This window comes from Orcinus orca, chromosome 9, assembly GCF_937001465.1.
Source record: "Orcinus orca chromosome 9, mOrcOrc1.1, whole genome shotgun sequence".
Classification (NCBI taxonomy): Eukaryota; Metazoa; Chordata; class Mammalia; order Artiodactyla; family Delphinidae; genus Orcinus; species Orcinus orca.
Genome location: NC_064567.1, coordinates 36,018,903 through 36,041,701, shown reverse-complemented (window position 1 = coordinate 36,041,701; position 22,799 = coordinate 36,018,903).

Genomic DNA, 22,799 nt, shown 5'->3' with positions numbered 1-22,799 from the left:
GGACATCCTCGTCTTGTTCCTGATCTTAGAGGAAATGCTTTCAGTTTTTCACCATTGAAAATGATGTTTGCTGTGCGTTTGTCCTATATGGCCTTTATTATGTTGAGGTAGGTTCTCTCTATGCCCACTTCTTGGAGAGTTTTTATCATAAATGGGTGTTGAATTTTGTCAAAAGCTTTTTCTGCATCTATTGAGATAATCATATGGTTTTTATTCATCATTTTGTTAATATGGTATATCACATTGATTGATTTACATATATTGAAGAACCCTTGAATCCCTGGGTTAAATCCCACTTGATCATTGTGACCTTTTTTTTTTTTTTTGCAGTACGCAGGCCTCTCACTGTTGTGGCCTCTCCCATTGCAGAGCACAGGCTCTGGACGCACAGGGTGAGCGGCCATGGCTCACGGGCCCAGCCGCTCTGCGGCATGTGGGGTCTTCCCGGACTGGGGCATGAACCCGTGTCCCCTGTATTGGTAGGCGGACTCTGAACCACTGCACTACCAGGGAAGCCCCCGTGTATGACCTTTTTAATGTGTTGTTGGATTCTGTTTGCTAGTATTTTGTTGAGGATTTTTGCATCTATATTCATCAGTGATGTTGGTCTATAATGTTCTTTTTTTGTAGTATCATTGTTGGGCTTTGGTATCAGCGTGATGATGGCCTTGTAGAATGAGTTTGGGAGTGTTCCTTCCTTTGTAGTTTTTTGGAAGAGTTTGAGAAGGATGGGTGTTAGCTCTTCTCTAAATGTTTGATAGAATTCACCTGTGAAGGCATCTGGTCTTGGACTTTTGTTTGTTGGGAGATTTTTAATCAGTTTCAATTTCATTACTTGTGATTAGTCTGTTCATATTTTCTATTTCTTCCTGGTTCAATCTTGGAAGGTTATACCTTTCTAAGAATTTGTTCATTTCTTCCAGGTTGTCCATTTTATTGGCATAGAGTTGCTTGTAGTTGTCTCTTATGTTGCTTTGTAATTCTTCAGTGTCCGTTGTGACTTCTCCTTTTTCGTTTCTTATTTTATTGATTTGAGTCCTCTCCCTTTTTTTCTTGATGAGTCTGGCTAAAGGTTTATCAATTTTGTTTATCTTTTCAGAGAACCAGATTGTAGTTTTATTGATGTTTGCTATATTTTTGTTTCTATTTCATTTATTTCTGATTTTATCTTTATGATTTCTTTCCTTTTGCTAATTTTGGGTTTTGTTTGTTCTCCTTTCTGTAGTTCCTTTAGGTGTAAGGTTAGATTGTTTATTTGAGATTTTTCTTGTTTCTTGAGGTAGGATTGTATTGCTATACAATTACCTCTTAGAACTGCTTTTGCTGCATCCCATCAGTTTTGGATCATCATGTTTTCGTTGTCATTTATCTCTAGGTATTTTTTGATTTCCTTTTTGATTTCTTTGGTGATCTCTTGGTTATTTAGTAACGTATTGTTTAGCCTCCATGTGTTTGCTTTTTACGTTTTTTTCTACTATAATTTGTTTCTAATATCATAGCATTGTGGTTGGAAAAGATGCTTGATATGATTTCAGTTTTCTTAAATTTACCGAGTCTTGATTTGTGACCCAAGATGTGATCTATCCTGGAGAATGTTCCATGCATACTTGAGAAGAATGTGTAATCTGCTGTTTTCGGATGGAATGTCTTATAAATATCAGTTAAATATAACTGGCCTGTTTTGTCATTTAAAGCTGTGTTTCCTTATTAATTTTCATTTTGGATTATCTCTCCATTGGTGGTAGTGAGGTGTTAAAATCCCCCACGATTATTGTGTTACTGTCGATTTCCTTTTGTATAGCTCTTAGCGTTTGCCTTATGTATTGAGGTGCTCCTGTGTTGGGTGCATATATATTTGTAATTGTTATATCTTCTTCTTGGATTGATCCCTTGATCATTATGTAGTGTCCTTCCTTGTGTCTTGTAACATTCTTTATTTTAAAGCTTATTTTGTCTGATAAGAGTATTGCTACTCCACCTTTCTTTTGATTTCCATTTAATTGGAATATCTTTTTCCATCCCCTGTCTTTCAATCTGTATGTGTCTCTAGGTCTGAAGTGGGTCTCTTGTAGACACATGTATATGGGTCTTGTTTTTTTTTTTTTTTTAAACATCTTTATTGGAGCATAATTGCTTTACAATGGTATGTTAGTTTCAGCTTCACAACAAAATGAATCAGTTATATATATACATATGTTCCCATATCTCTTCCTGCTTGCGTCACCCTCCCTCCCACCCTCCCTATCCCACCCCTCCAGGCGGTCACAAAGCACCGAGCTGATCTCCCTGTGCTATGCGGCTGCTTCCCACTAGCTATCTACCTTACGTTTGGTAGTGTATACATGTCCATGCCTCTTTATTGCTTTGTCACCGTTTACCCTTCCCCCTCCCCATAGCCTCAAGTCCATTCTCTAGTAAGTCTGTGTCTTTATTCCTGTTTCACCCCTAGGTTTTTCATGACATTTTTTTTTCTTAAATTCCATATATATGTGTTAGCATACGGTATTTGTCTTTCTCTTTCTGACTTACTTCACTCTGTATGACAGACTCTAGGTCTACCCACCTCATTACAAATAGCTCAATTTCGTCTCTTTTTATGGCTGAGTAATATTCCATTGTATATATGTGCCACATCTTCTTTATCCATTCATCCGATGATGGACACTTAGGTTGTTTCCATCTCTGGGCTATTGTAAATAGAGCTGCAATGAACATTTTGGTACATGACTCTTTTTGAATTATGGTTTTCTCAGGGTATATGCCCAGTAGTGGGATTGCTGGGTCATATGGTAGTTCTATTTGTAGCTTTTTAAGGAACCTCCATACTGTTCTCCACAATGGCTGTATCAATTTACATTCCCACCAACAGTGTAAGAGGGTTCCCTTTTCTCCACACCCTCTCCAGCATTTATTGTTTCTAGATTTTTTGATGATGGCCATTCTGACTGGTGTGAGATGATATCTCATTGTAGTTTTGATTTGCATTTCTCTAATGATTAGTGATGTTGAGCATTCTTTCATGTGTTTGTTGGCACTCTGTATATCTTCTTTGGAGAAATGTCTATTTAGGTCTTCTGCCCATTTTTGGATTGGGTTGTTTGTTCTTTTGTTATTAAGCTGCATGAGCTGCTTGTAAATTTTGGAGATTAATCCTTTGTCAGTTGCTTCATTTGCAAATATTTTCTCCCATTCTGAGGGTTGTCTTTTGGTCTTCTTTATGGTTTCCTTTGCTGCGCAAAAGCTTTTAAGTTTCATTAGGTCCCATTTGTTTACTTTTGTTTTTATTTCCATTTCTCTAGGAGGTGGGTCAAAAAGGATCTTGCTGTGATTTATGTCATAGAGTGTTCTGCCTATGTTTTCCTCTAAGAGTTTGATAGTTTCTGGCCTTACATTTAGGTCTTTAATCCATTTTGAGCTTATTTTTGTGTATGGTGTTAGGGAGTGATCTAATCTCATACTTTTACATGTAGCTGTCCAGTTTTCCCAGCACCACTTATTGAATAGGCTGTCCTTTCTCCACTGTACATTTCTGCCTCCTTTGTCAAAGATAAGGTGACCATATGTGCGTGGGTTTATCTCTGGGCTTTCTATCCTGTTCCATTGATCTGTATTTCTGTTTTTGTGCCAGTACCATACTGTCTTGATTACTGTACCTTTGTAGTATAGTCTGAAGTCAGGAAGCCTGATTCCTCCAGCTCCATTTTTCGTTCTCAAGATTGCTTTGGCTATTCGGGGTCTTTTGTGTTTCCATAGAAATTGTGAAATCTTTTGTTCTAGTTCTGTGAAAAATGCCAGTGGTAGTTTCATAGGGATTGCATTGAATCTGTAGATTGCTTTGGGTAGTAGAGTCATTTTCACAATGTTGATTCTTCCAATCCAAGAACATGGTATATCTCTCCATCTATTTGTATCATTTTTAATTTCTTTGATCAGTGTCTTATAATTTTCTGCATACAGGTCTTTTGTCTCCTTAGGTAGGTTTATTCCTAGGTATTTTATTCTTTTTGTTGCAATGGTAAATGGGAGTGTTTTCTTGATTTCACTTTCAGATTTTTCATCCTTAGTGTATAGGAATGCCAGAGATTTCTGTGCATTAATTTTGTATCCTGCTACTTTACCAAATTCATTGATTAGCTCTAGTAGTTTTCTGGTAGCATCTTTAGGATTCTGTATGTATAGTATCATGTCATCTGCAAACAGTGACAGCTTTACTTCTTCTTTTCCGATTTGGATTCCTTTTATTTCCTTTTCTGCTCTGATTGCTGTGGCTAAAACTTCCAAAACTATGTTGAATAAGAGTGGTGAGAGTGGGCAACCTTGTCTTGTTCCTGATCTTAGTGGAAATGCTTTCAGTTTTTCACCATTGAGGACGATGTTGGCTGTGGGTTTGTTATATATGGCCTTTATTATGTTGAGGAAAGTTCCCTCTATGCCTACTTTCTGCAGGGTTTTTATCATAAATGGGTGTTGAATTTTGTCAAAAGCTTTCTCTGCATCTATTGAGATGATCATATGGTTTTTCTCCTTCAATTTGTTAATATGGTGTATCACGTTGATTGATTTGCGTATATTGAAGAATCCTTGCATTCCTGGAATAAACCCCACTTGATCATGGTGTATGATCCGTTTAATGTGCTGTTGGATTCTGTTTGCTAGTATTTTGTTGAGGATCTTTGCATCTATGTTCATCAGTGATATTGGCCTGTAGTTTTCTTTCCTTGTGACATCCTTGTCTGGTTTTGGTATCAGGGTGATGGTGGCCTCGTAGAATGAGTTTGGGAGTGTTCCTCCCTCTGCTATATTTTGGAAGAGTCTGAGAAGGATAGGTGATAGCTCTTCTCTAAATGTTTGATAGAATTCGCCTGTGAAGCCATCTGGTCCTGGGCTTTTGCTTGTTGGAAGATTTTTAATCACAGTTTCAATTTCAGTGCTTGTGATTGGTCTGTTCATATTTTCTATTTCTTCCTGATTCAGTCTTGGCAGGTTGTGCCTTTCTAAGAATTTGTCCATTTCTTCCAGGTTGTCCATTTTATTGGCATAGAGTTGCTTGTAGTAATCTCTCATGATCTTTTTTATTTCTGCAGTGTCAGTTGTTACTTCTCCTTTTTCATTTCTAATTCTATTGATTTGAGTCTTCTCCCTTTTTTTCTTGATGAGTCTGGCTAATGGTTTATCAATTTTGTTTATCCTTTCAAAGAACCAGCTTTTAGTTTTATTGATCTTTGCTATCGTTTCCTTCATTTCTTTTTCATTTATTTCTGATCTGATTTTTATGATTTCTTTCCTCCTGCTAACTTTGGGGTTTTTTTGTTCTTCTTTCTCTAATTGCTTTAGGTGCAAGGTTAGGTTGTTTATTCGAGATGTTTCCTGTTTCTTAAGGTAAGATTGTATTGCTATAAACTTTCCTCTTAGAACTGCTTTTGCTGCATCCCATAGATTTTGAGTCGTCGTGTCTCCATTGTCATTTGTTTCTAGGTATTTTTTGATTTCCCCTTTGATTTCTTCAGTGATCACTTCGTTATTAAGTAGTGTATTGTTTAGCCTCCATGTGTTTGTATTTTTTACAGATCTTCTCCTGTGATTGATATCGAGTCTCATAGCGTTGTGGTCGGAAAAGATACTTGATACAATTTCAATTTTCTTAAATTTACCAAGGCTTGATTTGTGACCCAAGATATGATCTATCCTGGAGAATGTTCCATGAGCACTTAAGAAAAATGTGTATTCTGTTGTTTTTGGATGGAATGTCCTATAAATATCAATTAACTCCATCTCATTTAATGTATCATTTAAAGCTTGTGTTTCCTTATTTATTTTCATTTTGGATGATCTGTCCATTGGTGAAAGTGGGGTGTTAAAGTCCCCTACTATGAATGTGTTACTGTCGATTTCCCCTTTTATGGTTGTCAGTATTTGCCTTATGTATTGAGGTGCACCTATGTTGGGTGCATAAATATTTACAATTGTTATATCTTCCTCTTGGATCGATCCCTTGATCATTATGTAGTGTCCTTCTTTGTCTCTTCTAATAGTCTTTGTTTTAAAGTCTATTTTGTCTGATATGAGAATTGCTACTCCAGCTTTCTTTTGGTTTCCATTTGCATGAAATACCTTTTTCCATCCCCTTACTTTCAGTCTGTATGTGTCTCTAGGTCTGAGGTGGGTCTCTTGTAGACAGCAAATATATGGGTCTTGTTTTTGTATCCATTCAGCCAATCTGTGTCTTTTGGTGGGAGCATTTAGTCCATTTACATTTAAGGTAATTATCGATATGTGTGTTCCCATTCCCATTTTCTTAATTGTTTTGGGTTTGTTATTGTCAGTCTTTTCCTTCTTTTGTGTTTCTTGCCTAGAGAAGTTCCTTTAGCAGTTGTTGTAGAGCTGGTTTGGTGGTGCTGAACTCTCTCAGCTTTTGCTTGTCTGTAAAGGTTTTAATTTCTCCATCAAATCTGAATGAGATCCTTGCTGGGTAGAGTAATCTTGGTTGCAGGTTTTTCTCCTTCAACACTTTCAATATGTCCTGCCACTCCCTTCTGGCTTGCAGAGTTTCTGCTGAAAGATCAGCTGTTAACCTTATGGGGATTCCTTTGTGTGTTATTTGTTGTTTTTCCCTTGCTGCTTTTAATATGTTTTCTTTGTATTTAATTTTTGACAGTTTGATTAATATGTGTCTTGGCGTATTTCTCCTTGGATTTATCCTGTATGGGACTCTCTGTGCTTCCTGGACTTGATTAACTATTTCCTTTCCCATATTAGGGAAGTTTTCAACTATAATCTCTTCAAATATTTTCTCAGTCCCTTTCTTTTTCTCTTCTTCTTCTGGAACCCCTATAATTCGAATGTTGGTACGTTTAATGTTGTCCCAGAGGTCTCTGAGACTGTCCTCAGTTCTTTTCATTCTTTTTTCTTTATTCTGCTCTGCAGTAGTTATTTCCACTATTTTATCTTCCAGGTCACTTATCCGTTCTTCTGCCTCAGTTATTCTGCTATTGATCCCATCTAGAGTACTTTTAATTTCATTTATTGTGTTGTTCATCGTTGCTTGTTTCATCTTTAGTTCTTCTAGGTCCTTGTTAACTGATTCTTGCATTTTGTCCATTCTATTGTCCATTCTATCTCCAAGATTTCAGATCAACTTTACTATCATTATTCTGAATTCTTTTTCAGGTAGACTGCCTATTTCCTCTTCATTTGTTAGGTCTGATGGGTTTTTATCTTGCTCCTTCATCTGCGGTGTGTTTTTCTGTCTTTTCATTTTGCTTATCTTACTGTGTTTGGGGTCTCCTTTTTTGCAGGCTGAAGGTTCGTAGTTCCTGTTGTTTTTTGTGTCTGTCCCCAGTGGCTAAGGTTGGTTCAGTGGGTTGTGTAGGCTTCCTGGTGGAGGGTACTAGTGCCTGTGTTCTGGTGGATGAGGCTAGATCTTGTCTTTCTGGTGGGCAGGTCCACGTCTGGTGGTGTGTTTTGGGGTGTCTGTAGACTTATTATGATTTTGGGCTGCCTCTCTGCTAATGGGTGGGGTTGTGTTCCTGTCTTGCTAGTTGTTTGGCATAGGATGTCCAGCACTGTAGCTTGCTGGTCGTTGAGTGAAGCTGGGTGCTGGCGTTGAGATGGAGATCTCTCGGAGATTTTTGCTGTTTGATATTATGTGCAGCTGGGAGGTCTCTTGTGGATCAGTGTCCTGAAGTTGGCTCTCCCACCTCAGAGGCACAGCACTGACTCCTGGCTGCAGCACCAAGAGCCTTTCATCCACAGGGCTCCTTAATTTGGGATGATTCGTTGTCTATTCAGGTATTCCACAGATGCAGGGTATATCAAGTTGATTGTGGAGCTTTAATCCGCTGCTTCTGAGGCTGCTGGGAGAGATTTCCCTTTCTCTTCTTTGTTCTCACAGTTCCCAGGGGCTCAGCCCTGGACTTAGCCCCGCCTGTGCGTGTAGGTCGCCGGAGGGCGTCTGTTCTTTGCTCAGACAGGACGGGGTTAAAGGAGCCGCTGATTCGGAGCCTCTGGCTCACTCAGGCCCGGGGGTAGGGAGGGGCACGGAGTGTGGGGTGGGCCTGCGGCGGCAGAGGCCGGCGAGACGTTGCAGCCTGAGGCGTGCCTGTGCGTTCTCCCGGGGGAGTTGTCCCTGGATCCCGGGACCCTGGCAGTGGCGGGCTGCACAGGCTCCCCGGAAGGGCGTGTGGCTAGTGACCTGTGTTCGCCCACAGGCCTCCCGGTGGCGGCAGCAGCGGCCCTAGCGTCTCATGTCTGTCTCTGGGCTCTGCACTTTTAGCCGCGGCTCGCGCCCGTCCCTGGAGCTCTCTCAAGCAGCGTTCTTAATCCCCTCTCCTCGTGCACCAGGAAACAAAGAGGGACGTAAAAGTCTCCTGCCTCCCCGGCAGTTCCAGACTTCTCCCCGGACTCTCTCCCGGCCAGCCGCGGTGCACCAACGCCCTGCAGGCTGTGTTCACGCCGCCAACCCCAGTCCTCTCCCGGGGCTCCGACAAAAGCCGGAGCCTCAGCTCCCAGTCCCGCCCGCCCCGGCGGGCGAGCAGACAAGCCTCTCGGCTGGCGAGTTCCGGTCGGCCCGATCCTCTGCGCTGGAATCTGTCCGCTTTGCCCTCCGCACCCCTGTTGCTGTGCTCTCCTCCGCGGCTCCCAAGCTCCCCCACTCCGCCTCCCGAAGTCTCCACCCGCGAAGGGGCTTCCTAGTGTGTGGACACTTTTCCTCCTTCACAGCTCTCTCCCGCTGGTGCAGGACCCGTCCCTGTCCTTTTGTCTCTGTTTAGTTTTTTCTTTTGCCCTACCCAGGTACGTGGGGGGTTTCTTGCCTTTTGGGAGGTCTGAGGTCTTCTGCCAGCGTTCAGTAGATGCTCTGTAGGAGTTGTTCCACGCGTAGATGTATTTCTGGTGTATCTGTGGGGAGGAACGTGATCTCCGCGTCTTACTCTTCCGCCATCTTTCTCTGTGTCTGGGTCTTGTTTTTGTATCCATTCAGTGAGCCTGTGTCTTTTGGTTGGAGCATTTAATCCATTCACATGGAAGGTAATTATCGATATGTATGTTCCTATTACTCTTTTCTTAATTGTTTTGGGTTTGTTTTTGTAGGTCCTTTTCTTCTCTTGTGTTTCTCACTTAGAGAAGTTCCTTTAGCATTTGTTGTAAAGCTGGTTTGGTGGTGCTGAATTCTCTTAGCTTTTGCTTGTCTGTAAAGCTTTTGGTTTCTGTGTCGAATCTGAATGATATCCTTGCCGGGTAGAGTAATCTTGGTTGTAGTTTCTTCCTTTTCATCACTATGTCATGCTACTCCCTTCTGGCTTATAGAGTTTCTGCTGAGAAATCAGCTGTTAACCTTATGGGAGTTCCCTTGTATGTTGTCATTTTTCCCTTGTTGCTTTCAATAATTTTTCTTTGTCTTTAATTTTTCCAGTTTGATTACTGTGTGTCTTGGTGTGTTTCTCCTTTGGTTTATCCTTCCTGGGACTGTCTGTGCTTCCTGGACTTGGGTTGTTATTTCCTTTTCCATATTAGGGAAGTTTTCTAGTATCATCTCTTCAAATATTTTCTCAGGACCTTTCTTTCTCTCTTCTCCTTCTGGGACCCCTATAATGCAAATGTTGGTGTGTTTAATGTTGTCCCAGAGGTCTCTTAGGCTGTCTTCATTTCTTTTCATTCTTTTTTCTTTATTCTGTTCCACGGCAGTGAATTCCACCATTCTGTCTTCCAGGTCACTTATCCTTTCTTCTGCCTCAGTTATTCTGCTATTGATTCCTTCTATTGTAGTTTTCATTTCAGTTATTGTATTGTTCATCTCTGTTTTGTTTGTTTTTTAATTCTTTGAGGTGTTTGTTTTTAATTCTTCTAGGTCTTTGTTAAATATTTCTTGCATCTTCTCGATCTTTGCCTCCATTCTTTTTCCGAGGTCCTGGATCATCTTCACTGTCATTATTCTGAATTCTTTTTCTGGAAGGTTGCCTATTTCCACTGCATTTAGTTGTATTTCTGTGGTTTTATCTTGTTCCTTCATCTGGTACATAGTCCTCTGCCTTTTCATTTTGTCTGTTTTTCTGTGAATCTGGTTTTTGTTCCACAGGCTGCAGGATTGTAGTTCTTTTTGCTTATGCTGGCTGCTCTCTGGTGGAAGAGGCTTCCTTCCTTCCTTCCTCCCTCCCTCCCTCCCTCCCTCCCTCCCTCCCTTCCTTCCTTCCTTCCTTCCTTCCTTCCCTCTTTCTTTCTTTCTTTCTTTCTTTCTTTCTTTCTTTCTTTCTTTCTTTCTTTCTTTCTTCCTTCCTTCCTTCCTTCCTTCCTTCCTTCCATCCTTCCTTCCTTCCTTCCTTCCTTCCTTCCTTTCCTTCTTTCCTTCCTTCCTTCCTTTCTTTCTTGCAGCAATGGGCATTGTAACTAGTGCTTGAGTGCATTATTTAGACATATCTTTTCTGAGATATGCCTAGGAGTTGCTAGTATGGCCTCTCCTCATTTAATATTAGCTCCCCTCCTTTCTTCTAATCATTCTGTTTGTAACTTTCCTTTTATTTTTGCTGCCTAATTGAGTTGAAAGATGGAACTAGAGGACCTACAAATGAGTAATGCTTACCATTTTATTTTTTGATAGTCTTGAGCCATACGTTGTTGACTTGATAAGACATTTTGTTATTGGCAAATAGAGCATTTGCTTTTGAATTAGCTAAACCTAAATTTGGATTCCAGTTCTACTATATATCCCCAGTGACTTTGAGCAAATCATTTAACCTTTCTCAGCTTCAATATCCTTATCTTTAAGAAGGAGATAAAAACATTTACTTTGCAGAGTTTTTTTGAGTTTTACATTAAATAGTGTATATAAAGCACATAACACAGTGCTTGGCACATAGTGCTTGTAATAAATGGTGGGTATTCTCTTTCTATTTAGGGAGACATAGGATTATTTTCATTTAAATAACACACATTTAATTGGCCATAAATTCTCTTTATAGAATGCTAAACAATTCGTAGATATGAATTGAGCTTACCCCATGTCTTCTCCACCACTTTGCCCTCCAAATCCAGCTTCCTTTTGGAAAGTACTTTCCCTGGGAAGACAGAGATGAGCTCCTGTGTTTGATGAACCACTGCAGGTAGAGTGGGGAGGGGACTATACGCTGTCTCTTCTATGCAATTCATATATAACTTGCCCACTTTACATGTATCTTCAGTCTTCTGTTTCCCCTGGATATTACTCCTGAGGAAAAACTATCTTTAGTGCCACATACAGGAACAATGTCTGCTGTGAAGCTCTGGGCAAAGGATAATGTAACTTCTCTCACCACGAAGTCTTGGTTTTACTCAGGATTGGACGTCAACATGGAATTAGCTCCTTGGGAAAGGAGAAGAACCACTTAGGACTCTTCAGAAAAATCTTTAGGTATTTGAACCTGTTCTAGGAAATCGATATTATAAAATTTTTAAGAAAACAATTATTCTTTCATTTGATAGAAATAAATTTTGTGATAGGAAATCTGAACTTTAGCTTACACAGAGCCACTATAGAATTTCACACAAATTAAAAGCATCAAAAGATTTAGTGATTTTTGTTACTTTTATTTTCCAGAAGAATATTAAAGAAAAGAGCCCAAATGAATATTTGACAATGTTTTAAGAATAAACAGAAAATTTAACTTTCATGTGATAATAGTTATAGAACCATTTCACCAGTTCATTAGGTTGATTATACATACTTGTGGTACTATATTTATTGGAATGAATATGCATTGTTTTGCTGTTTCCTTATTACTTCTTTAATTATGAAGTTTCCTGAGATTGTGTCTATAGCCACAGTTACATTTTATTAAAAATAGTTATTTGGCTATTATTTTATATATTTGGTGGTATATAATGTATCTTTATGTGCATCCAGTTGAATAATCATTTCCAGTTTTTTCTATTTTCTAATGAGTCATTTAATATGATATTAGATTTCAGATTATTAGTCATTTAAAAATAAACACTAAGCACTTTTTTAGGATTATTTTTTCCCCAAATTTAAATTGCCATTTCTGTAACCTCTTTTGAAGAGCATGGGATAAAATAGTTATATGGAATATGTGGTTTGTTTATTGGAAATAATTGTCGCTAACTACTTATGGCAAAATCTGCTAATTCCATTCATGGTAAGCCTATGAACGTAAAGTATAAAGTTTGTTTTAGATAAGAGTCAGTGAATTTAATATCCACAAATGGTGCCAGGTTGGCAACCTTTGAATGCTACCAGATGGACACGGAGATTTTATTTTATTTTTTGTAATGAACAAAATAGAGAAGCAGGTGCTACAGGACTACTCTCAGGGTTCCGTGGGGGAAATTTGGCTTCTGTTTTCATTCTAGCATTATTTCTTGCTTTGAAACGGCTAAGGACTAGGTATTGAAGGAAGTGGGTGAATGGTCACCAGTTGGGAATTTCTGTTAAATGAATTACTACCATAACTACTACTGTGGTGTAGGTACGCTCACAATCAGGATTTCAATAGTGGAACACTCAACGTGTTAGAGCTGTTAGAATCAATTAGTTTAGCATCACTGTATCTCAGTAGTGAAAGAGATTAGGATATTTTTACAGCTGTGACAGAAGAAGCCTACAGAAGTGAGGAGATTTGCCCAATGTTACATAGCTAGTTAGTGGTATACCCAGAACCCAACTCCACATTCCTAACTGTGAATCTATCACTCTTACCATCCCACTACATTGCCAAACTATTAACAAGGAGAAGAATAAAAATATCATCTGTTGGTTTTTCCCTCCTGCAGTATGAACGTATGAAACAAACCATCAAACAAAGGAATTAGCCGTCTCTTGGAACATTTGCTTTGAGACAGCTCTTTCTTATTTGGTAGATTCTCCCCAGAGTTTCTATATAGACTTTCTTCTTTGGCAATTAGAATATTAGAAAGGAAAAAATATTTGCAGCCTAGTTTAAATCTTCTAATTAACAGTCATTATTGTTTTTAATGTAATCCAGTTATACTACAAACATTGGAGAAAACAAGGCAAGCTGAGAGAGAGAGAAAAAAACCTTTCACAATCATCACACTGCTGATCTCTTCTAGATCATTTCATATTGTGGATTTTTTCCTGGAGTTAAACAAAAGGTCATTCCCCAGTCTCTTCATATGAGTTGTATGGTATCTGACTGTGTCCAAATAACCTAAAAAAATACTCTGTATTAAATGGTTATAGCAGTGAAAATTCTGTCTCATCACAACATTGTAGAATGACCAAGTTATAGGTCATAAAGTGAACAGCAACATGTATAAATGTGTCTTGGTTTATAGTTAGAAGTTTTGCTAACCAAACTTTAAGTGGTTAAGATGATTTTATATTGCTTAGTCTACATAATTCCTTTGCCATTTATTATTTCTATTAGCTGCCATTCATTCTTGGCTGGGTATCTAGCCTGTGTATTTCTCAACTCTGCATCACTGGGATCATGGGTCCTCTGGACAGGCTCTGTCCAGATTGCCTGGCACTCCTCCTCCCTTCTCTTCATGGACCTTGCCTCCCAGTTCACCTACCACTCATCCCAACCAGACTGGCTGCTACTAAGATCAGTCATGGCCAGGGCTGGCTGCAGGAAAGATTCAAGCCCTTCATTTCTAGCTCAGTGCTGAGACTCTATCCCAACAATCCCTTGTTAATTGTGTGGCCCTAATCCAGGACTCGTCTCCTCATAAAGATTAATTTTTAAGAGTGGGGATAACAATGCAAAGGATAAGCATTTGAGCTTTGGAGACAGGCAGACCTAGGTTTAAAATCCAACTCCATCTCTTGTTGCCTGTTTGACATCAGGCAAAATACTCTTCCTTTCTAAGTCTCATGTTCTATCTAATTAGAGTTGTAGGGGGGCTTAAATGAGAGAATTAATGCAATTAATCTGGCAGAGAGGAGTAAGCACCAGTATATGGTGCTTATTATGATGCAAGGCAGGAGATCATGGAAAGTCAGAGCTTGGGCTTGGGAGGCAGACAGACATATACTTAAATCTTGATTCCATTCATCACTAGCAAGTTATTTTTTTCTCAGAGCCTCAGTTTTCTCATTTGCAAAATAAAATGAATAATAGTGCCTATTTCGCATAAGATTTAGTGAGATAATAGTTCTAAATTACTTGACACTCTATGGTATATCTGGAGAAAGAATGCAAGAAATCAAGTTAACGCTGTCTGTCCTACATTGCCTTCTCTGGCTTCTTCACTGTTATGGTCAGCTTTTCCATCAGAAGACTAGGTTACTCTCTTGCCAGCCTCCTAGAGGCTAAGCACATTACCCAGAGAATCAGGAAATCAGCATTCATCCATCCATCCATTTATTTATTCATTCAACATGTATCTATTATTGGGCTGTTGCTGCCCTTTTTTTGATATCCGTGTTGGATTTCCTCCCATACTGACAGATAGGTCTGTTCCCAAAGTCTTCCACCTCTCACTGGAAAAGCTTAATTTAAAGTCCCCAGCAATTTTCAGTCTTCCCTGTCCTGCTATGGGTACTGGAGCCATATCCCATGGCCGCTGACTCCCTGAGCTTGTCCTTTACACTTGTCCTGATTGATTCTATTTTTAATCCAGAATGTTTTGCTTTTAAACTAATACTCAACCCTTCCTCCCCCTGAAACTTATTTCTCCCTTATTTTCTTCTCTAAGGTCTAGGTTCTCATACCATCTCATACTATCTAACATGACAATGAACTCATTTGATAAATTATTCTGCGCTTACGGGAAAGAGTTAGAGGATATTATTTATTCATATATATATATATATATATATATATATATATATATACACACACACACACACATATATATATATATATTCTAAGGACCTGCCAGATGCCAGGCACTGTAGTACCTGCTGTGGAAGGCAGTGGTGAATTAGATGGATGCAGTACTTGTCTCCACAGCTCTTACAGTCAAGAGGGTAAGATGGGGAAGTAAATAGACAGTTAAAACACTGTGTGCTGAAGATTTCCATGGCAGGGGAACCACTTAGGATGTGCACCTAATCCAGATTTGAGTGATCAGGGATGGCGTCCTGGAAGGAGAAATGTCTTAATCAAGAGAAAGGGGTGGTTGGAAGTCAGTATTCTGGGATAAAGCAAGTATAAAATTTCTGAGTAAAGAGAGGGCATGACTTGCTTACAGGAGCGGGAAACATTCAGTATGTCTGGGGAATGGCATGTAAACAGGGATTGAAAATAGGTTAGGTGATAGAGGTACACAGGGCGCAGGTTAAAAGTGGCTTTATAAGATACATCAGAGAGCTTAGACTTTATCCTAAGAGCATTAGGGAGCCATTCAGGGGTTTTAAATAGGGCAAGGACATTATCAGGTTTGATTTTAGAAAGCTCATTTTGACTAATGTACAGAAAGTGGTCTTGAAGCGGGGGCTAAATACTGAGAATAGTCCATCCAGTTAGAAAGCTACTGCAGTGATTCAGGTGAGCAGTGAGATTGCTTGAGCCAGAGAAGTAGAGGAAATCTGCAATCATTCATGCATCCATTTATTTATTCATTCAACAAATACATATTGTGCTGGGTACTGTGCTGGGTTTTAGGGATTAAATGGTGAATGAAAGAGGCTAGAGGGTCCCAGGCTTTAGTGGGGGATTCTGACTGGTTGCGATAAGTGCTAGGACTGTGTGCTGAGTATTATAGTGAGGGTATCCAGCTGATTTTTTTTTTTTTTTTTTTTTTTTTGCGGTACGTGGGCCTCTCACCGCCGTGGCCCCTCCCGCCGCGGAGCACAGGCTCCGGACGCGCAGGCCCAGCGGCCATGGCTCACGGGCGCAGCCGCTCCGTGGCATGCGGGATCCTCCCGGACCGGTGCACGAACCTGCGTCCCCTGCATCGGCAGGAAGACTCCCAACCACTGCGCCACCAGGGAAGCCCCCAGCTGATACTTTTAGGGGTCAACTGAAAGACAAGTAAAAGAAGTAAAAAGCAAGTTCAGATCTAAATTCAGTTATTCCACAAATATTTATTAAACATTTCTTGTGTTTCAAGAACACTTCTTGGAGGATATAGTAGTGAAGAAGAAAAATTATCTATGTCATAGGGCTTATGTTCTTGTACAAGCTTTCCTTTCTAGTCTTCTGATTCACGGGTATCAGTAAGAACCTAGAATAGGGGATGGTGATAGAGAGATTTTATGAGATAGATTAACAATCAAAGGTAAAAAAGACTAAGAAAGCAAGGCTAATTAGTGTCCAGAGAATTCAGGAAGAGAAGCATATTTGGTTAAGGAATAATGAGCTCAATTTTGTGTATGTTGAGTTTGAGGTATCCCAGAGATGTCAAACAAGAATTTTTCAGTAAACAATATTATAAAATGGTTAAACATGTGAGCTTTGTACATAGGTTGCCTGGATTTGAATACCGATTCCACCATTTATAAAGATTGGACAAATTATTTAACCTTCTTGTACCTTTGTTTTCTCAGCTGTGCAATGGAGATAATAGTACCAGTCTTACAGGTTTCTTTGAGGATTAAATGAGCTAATATATGTTAAGTGATTAAATGAGCGAATATATGTTAAGTGCTTAGAACAGTGAATAATGACACATAGTAAGTCCTAAATAAGTGTTAGCTAATGTTATATCTGAAGCTAGAGTAGTGTATTTGGGAATCATACCCATACATTGTTTTTTAAACATCTTTATTGGAGTATAATTGCTTTACAATGGTGTGTTAGTTTCTGCTTTATAACAAAGTGAATCACCTATACATATACATACATTCCCATATCTCTTCCCTCTTGTGGCTCCCTCCCTCACACCCTCCCTATCCCACCCCTCTAGGTCGTCACGAAGCACCGAGCTGATCCCCCTTTGCTATGCAGCTGCTTCCCACTAGCTATCAGTTTTACATTTGATAGTGCATATACGTACATGCCACTCTCTCACTTTGTCCCAGCTTACAATTCCCCCTCTCCGTGTCCTCAAGTCCATTCTCTAGTAGGTCTGCATGTTTATTCCCATCCTGGCCCTAGGTTCTTCATGACCAATTTTTTTTTTAGATTCCATATATATGTGTTAGTATATGGATTTGTTTTTCTCTTTCTGACTAACTTCACTCTGTATGAGAGACTCTGGGTCCATCCACCTCACTACAATGACTTAATTTCATATCTTTTTATGGCTGAGTACTATTCCATTGTATATATGTGCCACATCTTCTTTATCCATTCATCTGTTGATGGACACTTAGGTTGCTTCCATGTCCTGGCTACTGTAAATAGAACTGCAGTGAACATTGTGGTACATGTCTCTTTTTAAATTATGGTTTTCTCAGGGTATATAGCCACTAGTGGGATTGCTGGGTCGTATGGTAGTTCTATTGTTAGTTTTTAAAGGAACCTCCATACTGTTCTCCATAGTGGCTGTATCAATTTACATTCCCACCAACAGTGCAAGAGGGTTCCATTTTCTACATACCCTCTCCAGCATTTATTGTTTGTAGATTTTTTGATGATGGCCATTCTGACTGGTGTGAGGTGATATCTCATTGTAGTTTTGATTTTCATTTCTCTAATCACAAGTGATGTTGAGTATCCTTTCATGTGTTTGTTGGCAATCCGAATATCTTCTTTGGAGAAATGTCTGTTTAGGTCTTCTGCCCATTTTTGGATTGGGTTGTTTGTTTTCTTGATATTGAGCTGCATGAACTGCTTGTAAATTTTGGAGATTAATCCTTTGTCAGTTGCTTCATTTGCAAATATTTTCTCCCATTCTGAGGGTTGTCTTTTCGTCTTGTTTATGGTTTCCTTTGCTGTGCAAAAGCTTTGAAGTTTCATTAGGTCGCATTTGTTTACTTTTGTTTTTAATTTCCATTTCAGATCAAGAAGGAGCTTGCTGTGGTTTATGTCATAGAGTGTTCTGACTATGTTTTCCCCTAAGAGTTTGATAGTGTCTGGTCTTATATTTAGTTCTCTAAACCATTTTGAGTCTGTCTTTTCTCCATTGTGTATTCTTGCCTCCTTTATCAAAGATAAGGTGACCATATGTGCGCGGGTTTATTTCTGGGCTTTCTATCCTGTTCCATTGATCTATATTTCTGTTTTTGTGCCAGTACCATACTGTCTTGATTACTGTAGCTTTGTAGCATAGTCTGAAGTCAGGGAGCCTGATTCCTCCAGCTCCATTTTTCTTTCTCAAGGCTGCTTTGGCTATTTGGGGTAATTTGTGTTTCCATAAAATTTGTAAACTTTTTACTCTAGTTCTGTGAAAAATGCCAGTGGTAGTTTGATAGGGATTGCATTGAATTTGTAGATTGCTTTGGGCACAATGTTGATTCTTCCAATCCAAGAACATGGTATATCTCTCCATCTGTTTGTGTCATCTTTAATTTCTTTCATCAGTGTCTTATAGTTTTCTGAGTACAGGTCTTTTACCTCCTTAGGTAGGTTTATTCCTAGGTATTTTATTCTTTTTGTTGCAATGGTAAATGGGAGTGTTTCCTTAATTTCACTTTCAGGTTTTTCATCATTAGTGTATAGGAATGTCAGAGATTTCTGTGCATTCATTTTATATCCTGCTACTTTACCAAGTTCATTGATTAGCTCTAGTAGTTTTCTGGTAGCATCTTTAGGATTCTCTATGTATAGTATCATGTCATCTGCAAACAGTGACAGCTTTACTTCTTCTTTCCTGATTTGGATTGCTTTTATTTCCTTTTCTTCTCTGATTGCTGTGGCTAAAACTTCCAAAACTATGTTGAATAAGAGTGGTGAGAGTGGGCAAGCTTGTCTTGTCCTGATCTTACTGGAAATGCTTTCAGTTTTTCCCCATTGAGAACGATGTTGGCTGTGGGTTTGTCATATATGGCCTTTATTATGTTGAGGAAAGTTCCGTCTATGCCTACTTTCTAGAGGGTTTTTATCATAAATGGATGTTGAATTTTGTCAAAAGCTTTTTCTGCATCTATTGAGATGATCATATGGCTTTTATTCTTCAGTTTGTTAATATGGTGTATCACATTGATTGATTTGCGTGCATTGAAGAATCCTTGCATTCCTTGGGTAAACCACACTTGTTCATTGTGTATGATCCTTTTAATGTGCTGTTGGATTCTGTTTGCCAGTATTTTGTTGAGGATTTTTGCGTCTATGTTCATCAGTGATATTGGCCTGTAGTTTTCTTTCTTTGTGACATCTTTGTCTGGTTTGGGTATCAGGGTGATGGTGGCCTCATAGAATGAGTTGGGGACTGTTCCTCCCTCTGCTATATTTTGAGAGAGTTTGAGAAGGATAGGTGTTATCTCCTCTCTAAATGTTTGATAGAATTCGCCTGTGAAGCCATCTAGTCCTGGGTTTTTGTTTGTTGGAAGATTGTTCATCACAGACTCAATTTCAGTGCTTGTGATTGGTCTGTTTATATTTTCTATTTCTTCCTGGTTCAGTCTCAGAAGGTTGTGCTTTTCTAAGAATTTGTCCACTTCTACCAGGTTGTCCATTTTATTGGCATATAGTTGCTTGTAGTAATCTCTCATGATCCTTTGTATTTCTGCAATGTCAGTTGTTACTTCTCCTTTTTCATTTCTAATTGTATTAATTTGAGTTTCTCCCTTTTTTTGTTGAAGCATCTGGCTAATGGTTTATCAATTTTGTTTATCTTCTCAAATAACCACATTTTAATTTTACTGATCTTTGCTATTGTTTACTTCATTTCTTTTTCATGTATTTCTGATCTCATCTTTATGATTTCTTTCCTTCTGCTAACTTTGGGGGTTTTTTGTTTTCTTTCTCCAGTTGCTTTAGGTGTAAGTTTAGGTTGTGTATTTGAGATGTTTCTTGTTTCTTAAGGTAGGAATGTATTGCTATAAACTTCCCTCTTAGAACTGCTTTTGCTGCATCCCATAGGTTTTGGGTCATCGTGTTTTCCTTGTCATTTGTTTCTTGGTATTTTTTGCTTTCCTCTTTGATTTTTTCAGTGATCTCTTGGTTATTAAGTAGTATATTGTTTAGCCTCCATGTGTTTGTATTTTTTACAGATTTTTTCGTGTAATTGATATCTAGGCTCATAGCATTTTGGTCAGAAAGATACTTGATATGATTTCAATTTTCTTAAATTTACCAGGGCTTGATTTGTGACCCGATATATGATCTATTCTGGAGAATGTTCCACGAGCACTTGAGAAGAAAGGGTATTCTGCAGTTTTTGGATGGAATGCCCTATAAATATTAATTAAGCCCATCTTGTTTAATGTACTATTTAAAGCTTGTGTTTCATTATTTATTTTCATTTTGGATGATGTGTCCATTGATGAAAGTGTTAAAGTCCTCAACTATGAGTGTGTTACTCTCGATTTCCTCTTTTATGGCTGTTAGCATTTGCCTTATGTATTGAAGTGCTCCTATGTTGGGTGCATAAATATTTACAATTGTTATATCTTCTTCTTGTATTGATCACTTGATCATTATGTCTTGTCTCTTGTAATAGTCTTTATTTTAAAGTTTATTTTGTCGCAGATGAGTACTACTCCTCCAGCTTTCTTTTGATTTCCATTTGCATGGAATATCTTTTTCCAGTCCCTCACGTTCAGTCTGTATGTGTCCCTAGGTCTGAAGTGGGTCTCTTGTAGACAACATAATCGGGTCTTCTTTTTGTATCAGTTCAGCCAGTCTGTATCTTTTGGTTGTAGCATTTAATCCATTTACATTTAAGGTAATTATTGATATGTATGTTCCTATTACCATTTTCTTAATTGTTTTGGGTTTGTTATTTTAGGTGTTTTCCTTCTCCTGTGTTTCCTGCCTAGAGAAGTTCCTTTAGCATTTGTTGTAAAGCTGGTTTGGTGGTGCTGAATTTTCTTAGATTTTGTTTGCCTGTAAAGGTGTTAATTTCTCTGTCGAATCTGAATGAGATCCTTGCTGTGTAGAGTAATCTTGACTGTAGGTTTTTCTCTTTCATCACTTTAAATATGTCCTGCCACTCCCTTCTGGCTTGCAGAGTTTCTGCTGAAAGATCAGCTGTTAACCTTATGCTGATTCCCTTGTATGTTATTTGTTGTTCTTCTCTTGCTGCTTTTAACAGTTTTTCTTTGTGTTTAATTTTTGATAGTTTGATTAATATGTGTCTTGGCATGTTTCTCCTTGGATTTATCCTGTATGGGACTCTCTGTGCTTCCTGGTCTTGATTGACTATTTCCTTTACCATATTAGGGAAGCTTTCAATTATAATCTCTTCAAATATTTTCTCAATCCCTTTCTTTTTCTCTTCTTCTTCTGGGACCCCTATAATTTGAATGTTGGTTTGTTTAATGTTGTCCCAGAAGTCTCTGAGACTGTCCTCAATTCTTTTCATTCTTTTTTCTTTATTTTGCTCTGCAGTAGTTATTTCCACTATTTTATCTTCCAGGTCACTTACCCATTCTTATGCCTCTGGTATTCTGCTATTGATTCCTTCTAGAGAATTTTAAATTTCACTTATTGTGTTCATCATTTTTTGTTTGCTCTTTAGTTCTAATAGATTCTTGTTAAACATTTCTTGTATTTTCTCCATTCTATTTCCAAGATTTTGGATCATGTTTACTATCATTATTCTGAATTCCTTTTCACATAGACTGCCTACTTCCTCCTCATTTGTTTGGTCTGTTGGGTTTTTACCTTGCTCCTTCATCTGCTGTGTGTTTCTCTGTCTTCTCAGTTTGATGAACTTACTATGTTTGGGGTCTCCTTTTCGCAGGCTGCAGGTTCGTAGGTCCCGTTGTTTTTGGTGTCTGCCCCTAGTGGCTAATGTTGGTTTAGTGGGTTGTGTAGGCTTCCTGGTGGAGTGTACTAGTGCCTGTGCTCTGGTGGATGAGGCTGCATCTTGTCTTTCTGGTGGGCAGGTCCACGTCCAGTGGTGTGTTTTGGGGTGTCTGTGACATTATTATGACTTTATGCAGCCTCTCTGCAAATGGGTGTGGTTGTGTTACTGTGTTGCTAGTTGTTTGGCATAGGTTGTCCGGCACTGTAGCTTGCTGGTAGTTGCGTGGAGCTGTGTCTTGGCATTGAGATGGAGATCTCTGGCAGATTTTCGCCATTTGATATTACATGGAGCTGGGAGGTCTCTCGTGGGCCAGTTTCCTGAACTCAGCTCTCCCACCTCAGAGGCACAGGCCTGATGCCCGGCCAGAGCACCAAGACCCTGTCATCCATGTGGCTCAGAATAAAAGGGAGAAAAAAAGAAAGAAAGACAAAATAAAATAAGATAAGGTTATTAAAATAAAAGTAAAAAAAGTTGAAAAGTAATTGAAAAAAAGAAAGAAGAGAGCAACCAGACCAAAAAACAAATCCACCAACGATAACAAGTGCTAAAAAGTATACTAAAAAAACCCCTCAAACCAAAAAAACGGTTAGACAGAACCCTAGGAAAAGTGGTAAAAGCAAAGCTATACAGACAAAATCACACACAGAAGCATACACATACACACTCAGAAAAAGAGAAAAAGGAAAAAAAAATATATATCATTGTTCCCAAAGTCCACCACCTCAATTTGGGATTATTCGTTGTCTATTCAGGTATTCTAGAGATGCAGGGTACATCAAGTTGATTGTGGAAGTGTAATCCACTGCTCCTGAGGCTGCTGGGAGAGATTTCCCTTTCTCTTCTTCGTTCGCACAGCTCCTGGGGTTCAGCTTTGGATTTGGCCCTGTCTCTGTGTGTAGGTCGCCTGAGGGTATCTGTTCCCGTCCGGACAGGACGGGGGTAAAGGAACAGATGATTAGGGTCTCTGACTCACTCAGGCCTGGGGGAGGGAGGGGTATGGATGCGGGGCGAGCCTGCGGTGTCAGAGGCTGGCATGATGTTTGAAC